Source organism: Rana temporaria, chromosome 13, assembly GCF_905171775.1.
Source record: "Rana temporaria chromosome 13, aRanTem1.1, whole genome shotgun sequence".
Lineage (NCBI taxonomy): Eukaryota > Metazoa > Chordata > Amphibia > Anura > Ranidae > Rana > Rana temporaria.
Window position 1 is genome coordinate 13,220,525 of NC_053501.1, and position 9,738 is coordinate 13,230,262.

Here is a 9,738-nt window from a genome sequence, read left to right on the forward strand (position 1 = left end):
TCAATCTATTGTGTTTGTCATTGTGCAGCGGAATTGTCTTGCGTCTTTTCTGAGCCTCAGTCTCTAATAATTCGGATGAGCGCCAAGAGAAGGTCCCCGCGGAGCCCGATGTGCGTTTTATGTGCCGCCACAGGCTTTCCCCCAGATATCGCTGCTCCTGCACTTCAATCCTCAGGGATGTCTGAAAATTTCCTCTCCGATTTTCCATGTTCCTGGGGGCAGAGGAAAAAAATCACTGCTCACCATCTCTCCGCATCACGTCTCCTTCCAAGCACACCCAGGGTGACTACACACAGCCAACTTATATGTAAAGGAAAAGGAAAACCGTTTGTTTATCTTTAAATATACACTATATTCCAAAAGTATTGGGACGCCTGTCTTTACACACACGTGGGCTGGATTCAGAAAGATCCGCGGATCTTTTTGCTGGCGTAATGTATCTCAGATACGTTACGCCGCCGTAACTTTGGGCGCAAGTTCCGTTTGCAGAAAGAACTTGCGCCCTTAGTTACGGCGGCGTAATGTATGTGTGGCGGCGTAAGCCCGCCTAATTCAAATGGGGATGTTGGGAGCGTGTTTTATTTAAATTTCACTTGACCCCGCGTATTTTACATTTTTTGTGAACGGCGCATGCGCCGTTCGTGAAAGAATCCCAGTGCGCATGCTCAAAATTCCCCTGAAAAACGTAATTGCTTTCGACGTGAACGTAAATTACGTGTAGCCCTATTCGCGAACGACTTACGCAAACAACGTAAAATTTTCAAAATTCGACGCGGGAACGACGGCCATACTTAACATAGGATACGCCGCATATACCCCTCATATAGCAGGGGTAACTTTACTCCGGAAAAAGCCTAACGCAAACGCCGTAAAAAAAATGCGCCTGGCGGACGCTGGTTTCTGAATCGGCGTATCTACCTAATTAGCATATTTTTCTAATAACTATACGGAAGCGCCACCTAGCGGCCAGCGTAAATATGCAGCCTAAGATACGACGGTGTAAGACACTTACGCCGGTCGGATCTTAGGGAAATCTATGCGTATCTGATTCTCTGAATCAGGCGCATAGATACGACGGTCCGCACTCAGAGATACGACGGCGTATCAGGAGATATGCCATCGTATCTCCTATCTGAATCCGGGCCAAGGACTTTAATGGCATCCCAGTCTTAGTCTGTAGGGTTCAATAGTGAGTTGGACCACCCTTTGCAGCTATAACAGCTTCACCTCTTCTGGGAAGGTTTAGGAGGGTGTCTATGGGAATGTTTGTCCATTCTTCCAGAAGCGCATTTTATGAGGTCAGGCACTGATGTTGGATGAGAAGGCCTGGCTCGCAGTCTCCGCTCTAATTCATCCCAAAGGTGTTATATCGGGCTGAGGTCAGGACTCTGTACAGGCCAGTCAAGTTCCTCCACCCCAAACTCGGTCAGTCATGTCTTTATGGACCTTGCTTTGTGCACTGGTCCAAATCATTTGGTGGAGGGGGGTGTAACGGAATGACCTGTTGCATCCAGAGACTTTTGAAGGATGGGGGGTACTCCTGTGCCAGCGTCACTAATGACTCTTGGGTCTAGGGTCACCCTGTGCCCCTTTTGGGCATAGGGTGACTGATAACTGATAATTCATGTATTGCAGGAGATCTGGACATATTACAGGTGATTTCATGCTGACCCACACCAGGTCAATAGACTGTTGAGATGCTAACTAAGTCTGCTACTGTGGTGATGTGGATTGAAACAGAGTCAGCCTGGCTGGCTATTATGGGATGTTAAAGTATCTTGCTGTAATTACATTCTGTGTCCATTGTACTAATTAAGTCTGAAAGGTCAGATGTCTCCTTTCATGGGTAGGGAATTAGCATGTCAATTATGTTTAGTAAAGGAATGTGTTTTGTGTAACAGGTGAGGGGAACTTGTCGGAGACAGGACGTCTGGGGGATAATTAACTCACCTGAATGTCATTATCTAGAAGAATGTGATTGAAGCCCCATTGTGTGATGTGTGGGTGGAGTGTGTCTTTGATTACTGTAACATGCTTGTACTGTATATAAGAAAGCTAAGGAACCATTAAAGTCATTCATACATTTTGAAACCAGAGAACAGAGCGTATGTCTCGTTTATTCTGGGGAAATCCATATGGATCGTGTCTGCTGGATTGTCGGACTGTCGGATAAGCTGTCGTGTGGCGATGGAATGGGAATATCGTAAACGGTGGTGACCATTACAGGGGGGGTTATGGTGTGGGGTTGTTTTTCAGGGGTTGGTTTGGTCCCTTAGTTCCAGCGAAGGGAACTCTTAAGGCATCAGCATACCAAGACATTTTTGGCCAATTTTAGCTCCCAACTTTGTGGGAACAGTTTGGGGACGGCCCCTTCCTGTTCCAAGATGACTGCGCACCAGAGCACAAAGCAAGGTCCATAAAGATGGATGAGCGAGTTTGGGGTGGAGGAACTTGACTGGCCTGCACAAAGTCCTGACCTCAACCCTGTGGTAGATGTGAAATAAAATGAATATTTTCGTGTTATGATTAGAACCACTGAAATGAAGTGTATATTTTCCTTGAGATGATTTTTCAGATTTTGTTTTGAATTTGAAAGTTATGAATCCAGCATTATACAAGAACAGATGCTGCTATCCTCCATTACATGTGTGTCTCTATTCACCCCTTCCCTGCATTCCTGGATAACTTTCAAGAGGAAGTTACCCTTCCCCCATCATCCTGTCTTTACAGACCCCAGAAGGAATTTCTGTCTCGTGACGTCGAAAGGAACTTTAAACTTTGTAACAAGAACTGATTTGAGCTATATGGAGAGGCCCTTATATGAACTGGCCAATGACAGCCTCACAAGGGGGTGGGTGAAATGGGTTGACGAATGAGAATGCATTTTTGTGATGTTGTATTTTTCAATAAAGCTAAAGTGCGGAGGATTTCTCCTTCCTGTTTGGGATCGAAGCCGAGAGGTGAGCATCATGTGGTCTGTTTTTTGATTGCATTTTTTTCACCCATAGTAATTTGGGTCTTCCGGCAGAAATGGGTAACCCTGAGATTGTCAGGTTATCAAGTAATGAGTCCACATCAACCCGATAGATCACCTTTGGGATGAATTGGAGATAACGAGCCAGGCCTTCTCATCCAATATCAGTGCCCAACCTCACAAATGTGCTTCTGGAAGAATGGTCAAACACTCCCATATGCCTCGTACACGTGCCCGGTTTTCCTGGCAGGAAAACTGCCATTAGAGCTTTTGGCCGTGTGTATGTGTGTATGTTCCATCGCAGTTTTCCCGACAGGAAAACCACCGGGATACCCGGCGGGAAAAATGAGAACATGTTTTCTTTTTTCCTGCCGGGATTCCCGGAGGTCTTTTTCCCGGCAGTTTTCCTACTGCGATGGACATAGGTGTGCGCAGCCTATTGCATTAGGGTGTGCACCCCAAAGTTTGAACGCACATGCGCAGTAGAGCTGTGGATGGTGTCAGTAGTTTTCTGTTTTTATTATTTTATTTTGTTATTTTTTTACATTTTTTTTAAATAATTTTTTCATTTCATAAAAAGAATTATGAAAAAATTATTTAAAATAAATTTGTAAAAAATAACAAAATAAAATGATTTAAACAAAAAATATTATAATTGTTTTAACAATGTGTTAGGAGCCCCATTGAGGCTTTCTCCCTGGTGTGGAGTGTCGTGCTCGCCCCCTCCCTTGGACTACAGGAGAGTCAGGACGCCCACTAACACACAGCTCCTTTCTCTATCTGCGACGTAGAGAGCGCCCTGACTTTCCTGTAGTCCAAGGGAGGGGGGCGAGCACGACATTCCACCCCAGGGAGAAAGCCTCGCATTACTGTGTGTAGTTACAGACAGAAGAACAGGAAGTGAGGATTTCTCAGAAGAAATAAGGACATTTAAAAGCAAAATGGAAGGATGAGGTAAGTGAAGGAGGACTGCACTAAGGTAAAGGAAGCTATTTAGGGAAAAAAAATGTAACTTTACAACCCCTTTAAAGTTCTCAGTGTCTATATTACACTACTGAAAACTCGGAGGACTTGAGAATAACGCAAAGTGACGACTCTGATGGTCTTGCTAAAATATAAATGCGCAGAATTTAATCAGTGCAGCATTGAGTAGAAAAGCAGACAGACAGAAAGTGCAGCCAGCAACTATGGCAATTTCTGGAGTGAAGTGCCATGTCACATACCCATTTAGAGAAGAGCCAGGCCAAGAGCTGTCACCTCCTATCCATTCACTGCGCTCTCTCTTATTAATCAGCAGAAAGCGGCACGTCCTTCCGAAATAAATTCGCACCAGCAGAGGAGACTCTGCGACCCGCTAACCACAGAGGAAATGGAAGTCCCAGCATGCAAAGGAGATGAGACATAACGAGTTGGATGAACGGAGTCATCTGAGGGTAGTGTCTGCCGCCGATCAGTCTATCCATTATCTATATCCTCTGGCCGGGAAGGAAAAAGATTTGGGGGGTAATTATTTCAGATGATTGCAAAATGAACAAACAATGAGACCAGGCAGTGGGCGGGGACATCTCCTGATTTTTGTTTTATCATCATAGGAAAACTGGCCAAAAATAGTAAAAAAATATATATATTTTTTAAAATGTAGCTGTATATTTTTTACCTTATATTTCCGTGTATTACTACTATAACCTTTCAACCAAAAAAACACCAAAAATAAACATGCTGAACAAGCCCCCCTCGGCTTATACTCGAGTCTCCCTGCCTCACTGTGCCCACCTGCAGCCTCACTGTGCTCATCTGCAGCCTCATGTACCTGATCTCCCTGCAGTCGGCGGCCGTCCAAAGCTCTGGCTCCTCCTCGTCCTCGTCCGTGATAGACGAAACACTGAACATTGACTCACTGCTGGGAAACAAAATTAGTGTTCTGTCACGGACGAGGAGGAGGCGGGGCGCGTAAGCCATTTACACTCCGCCGCCCCAACCTACAGGAGCTAGTGCTGTATTCCCCAAACACTTGCTCCGTAGTTTGGGGCGGCGGAGTGTAAATGGCCCGGCGTAGCCACGCGTATCTCCAAGGGGGCGGCTTCTATTTAAATTAAGCGCGCCCCCGATTCTAACGAACTGCGCATGCGCCGGGCTTAAAATAGCCCAGTGCGCATGCTCCAGTTCTCGGCGTAAAACGTCAATGACGCCGACGTGTGAGTCATTGACGTAAAGTCGTATTCAAGAACGACTTAGGGAAACGACGTAGCCGACGGAAAAACACGACGCGGACCCGACGCCATACTTAACATGGCCTACGTGGGACTTGCGTAAACTTACCCCTCATATAGCAGGGGTAAGTGTACGCTTACGCAAACGACGTTAGCGATGGTTACGCGACGCGAATTCGTTCGGGAATCGGCGTATCAGGCTCATTTGCATAAACAAATGAGACCTGAACGTAAACGCCATCTAGCGGCGGGCGGAGTAATTACATTTAATATCCGACAGTGTAAGTGACTTACACATGGCGGATCTTAAGTGTATCTATGCGAAAATGATTCTAGGGGCCAGATTCACGTAGCTCAGCGGATCTATAGATCCGCTCGATCTACGTGAATTAAGATCCGCTCCCGCAAGTTTAGGAGGCAAGTGGCTAATTCACAAACCACTTACCTCCAAACTTGCGACGGCGGATCCTAAATCCCCCGGCGGAATTCAAATTCCGCGGCTAGGGGAGTGTACTATTTAAATCAGGCGCGTTCCCGCGCCGATTTAAATGCGCATGCGCCGTCCGGGGAATTTCCCGGCGTGCATTGCTCCCACTGACGTCACTAGGACGTCAGTGGTTTCGATGTGAGCGGGACTTGCGACGCGCGTGTTCGTGAATCGGCGTACGCAAACGACGTTGGAAAATTCAAATTCGACGTGGGAACGCCAGCTATACTTAACATTGGCTGCGCCTGATAAAAGAAGGGGTAAGTATACGACGGGAAAACCGCTACGGAAACGACGTAAGAACACTGCGACGGGTCCGCGTACGTTCGTGAATTTGCGTATCTCGCTGATTTACATATTATTTATTGTAAATCAGCGGGAACGCCCCGGGCGCCATTTTTAAATTGAAAAAAGATCCGACAGTGTAACACATTGTAACACTGTCAGATCTTAGCCCTATCTATGCGTAACTGATTCTATGAATCAGGCGCATAGATAGGACCAGTGTAAGTCAGAGATACGATGGTGTATCTGTAGATAACACACCATCGTATCTCTTTGAATCTGGCCCTAAGAATCAGTCGCATAGATACGCGGGCCAAAAAAGAGAGATACAATGGAGTATCCTTACTCAGAATATGGCCCAGTATTCTTATCATTTTTATTTTTTTACACACAGTTTTTTTTTTCTCTGTGAGAAGAGAGAGATACAATGTATCTTTCCTCTCCATATACAGGGTGAAAAACACAGGGGTGGGCTTGACAGTGACTGATCACTGTGATAGCCAATCAGAGGCTATCACAGCGACCAGGTGACCTGAAATCGGGAGTTCTGGGTCCCAATCGTCAGTACGGGACACAGGACTCCCGCTGAGACCCCGGTCTCTGTGCTGGGAGCGTGCTGTGCAGTGTGCTTCCAGCACAAAGACAGATACGTTCAGTTCAGGGCTTACAGTCGAGTAAAAATATGACTTTCTGCTTCTGTCTGGGTCTTTAGACCCCTATTACACTGAGGGAGTTTTCAGGCATTTTCAGGCCTGAAAACTGCCTCTTACCCTTCCCCAGTGTGTGCTTTCACACTGGGTTGATGCGCTTGCAAGGCGGGTAAAAAAGTCCTGCAAACAGCATCTTTGGGGCGATTTAGGAGCGATGCCCCTGCCCATTGAAATGAACCACAACATGGGCGCTTTTAACCCCTTCTTCAGCCGCTAGCAGGGGTTAAAAGCGCCCTGCTAGTGGCTAAAAAGCACCGCTTAAACATCGCTAAAGCTCCGCTAAAATGAGCAGCGTAACGTGGCCGCTGCCCCTATGTGAAAGTAACCTTATACTTTCTATTCCTTTTGGTACCGTAAGGCAGTGGCGTAGCGTGGGGGGTGCAAGGGGGACCACCGCCCCGGGCGCAACATTTAGAGGGGCGCTGTCATGAGTGTGAAGAGGAGGTAGCGCCAACAACAGATGGGACATATGCATGATGTCACCACTCCAGGCTTTACCAGTCATTATCAAGCACGCTCTCCTCTTCCCTACAGCCACCGCTGTCTCACATAGTGGATCATGTGACCAGACTGGAGATAGCTGAAAATACATGGGTCAGGGGGGCGCAAAATACTTGCCTCGCCCCAGGCACTGACAACCCACGCTACGCCACTGCCGTAAGGGCAAGTGCTGTCAGATGAAATTATAATCTACATCTTAAGATTGCGATTGACACCATCCTATGTGAGCCCCAGTGCGTCCTCTTATCCATTGTCAAAATATTTGGTAACATTTTTGCTTGAGTTCCTCCTCTTCTCACATTTATTTTAGGTGAATCTGTCACATAACACATCATGCCTAAGTAATACTAAAGCCCAGAAGCGGGCACCAGCAGGTCCATCTACGCACCTTTACGTCTAATTGAATCTTCCTCAATGCCCCCTAGGGGGGGACCCTAGGTCCAGCCACACTCAGCAGGCAGGATTCAACTGAAATCAAATCATACATGGCCTATTTATGAAATGTCCCCAAATTTCCTATAAATTGGTGTTATCATTTTCTCACACGGAAGTTCTTTCCTTTGATGCCACTCATGCCTGCTTATCAAAAGGAAAGTTTCTCTTAGGCCTTGTACTCACGACCGGATCTGTGCGCTGGAAACTGTCTGCCCGACAGTTTCCGGCGTACAAGGCTGATTTGTGTTTTGTTCCGCTGGCGTGTACACACCAGCGGACCAAATTACCGTCGTACCGGAACGCGTGCACGTAAACTACGTACGACGTCACTATAAAGGGGAAGACCAAACTTAATGGCGCCGCCCTCTGTTCCTCTTTTGCTAGTTACGGGTTTGCTCGTGTTAGTGAAGGTTTGGTTAGAGCTGATTCGCGCTTCTCGGTCTCCAGGCTTTGACAGCGTGTATTCACGGGTTCAGTGCGTGTGCTTGCGGTAACGTAGTTGTCATTCGGCTATAGGCTAGCAGGTTGTTTCTGCTTTAGCAGTTGCATCCTGTGCGCTCGTATCTGTTTGTCACGCGTTTGTCGCAGGTAGTGCTGGATTTGCGAGTGCTTTCTGTTTCAGTGTGTTCTTGACTGACCAGCCGGCCGGTTTGAAGCCATGATGGAGCAGCAGCGTCAATTTTCGCGAGTTGGTGCTGTTTATGGGATGGCTGCTGGATATGTTCATTTGTCCAGTACTTTGGCCAGAAACAGGGGGCGGAGGCGTTTCTGGACCAAGAATTGGTTGCGCCAGCGTGACCAGTTCTCACATATGCCTCTGCTTAGGGAACTCCAGGAGAATAATCCTAATGACTTTAGGAATTTTCTCCGCATGACGGACCCCGTATTCAACAGTCTGCTGGAACTTCTGTCCCCCTATATCACGAGGCAGGACACTGTGATGCGCCAAGCCATCACGGCCGAGCAGAGGCTTATTGCCACGTTGCGGTACCTGGCGACTGGGAGGAGCCTGCAGGACCTCAAGTTCTCGACAGGCATCTCTCCGCAGGCGCTTGGGGTCATCATACCGGACACGTGTGCTGCCATCATCAAAGTTATGCATGAGGAGTATATTAAGGTAAGTTTCCTGGCTGTAATAATGTGGCCAACTAATAGATGGGAAACACGTCCGCATTGTGCCCCCACCCCGCTCGGGGTCCTACTATTATAATTACAAGGGTTATCATAGTATTGTGTTGATGGCGGTGGTGTCGGCACAGTATGAGTTTCTATATGTGGACGTGGGGAAGAACGGCCGGATGTCTGATGGGGGAGTGTTCGCACGGACTGATTTCTATGATCGTCTCCAAGCTGGTGGTCTGGCATTGCCACCAGATGAAGATAATGTGGAAGGACTTCCGTTTGTGTTCCTAGCGGACGAGGCTTTCGGGCTTGGTCCTCACCTCATGCGGCCTTTTCCCCAGAGGACCCTCACCTCAGAGAGGAGTGTGTTTAATTTTCGGTTGGCCAGGGCTCGGAGGGTAGTCGAGAATGCCTTTGGGATACTCACCAACCGGTTCCGCCTGTTCAGGACATCGATACATCTGGCGGAATATAAATTGGACACCGTTGTATTTGCCTGCTGCATTTTGCACAACTTTTTACGCAGGCACTCCCAGACGTACCTACCCGACATCGGTTCTGAGGCAAGACTACCCTCAGATCCCCTTCCCGGGCTGGACACTGGTCGCGCTGGCTTGGCCCCCCAATCAGCTCGTGAGGTACGCGACAAATATGTTGAGTACTTCATGGGTCGGGGGGCCATTGCTATGCCAGATCATATTTCTTTCTAATTCGGCCCCCAAAGAAAGGAATATTCTAAAAAATAATAAATAATTAGACCATTGGACTTTATACAGTTGTTTGTCATTAATGCTTTTTCTCTTTTTCTGTCTTCCTGGTTCTCTAACTAACTTCTTCAATTGTAATGCATAATTGATTTCTCCACTTTTAGTAACTAACCACATTTTGCACAGTATTCACTCATCTACAAACAGGGTATTGAGTCTAGAAATAAGAAGCAACTCCATTTGTAAATTTTGAGGTCAAGTATTTTAATTTTTGCTTGTTCATGACCCCAAAAATTATTTTATATTT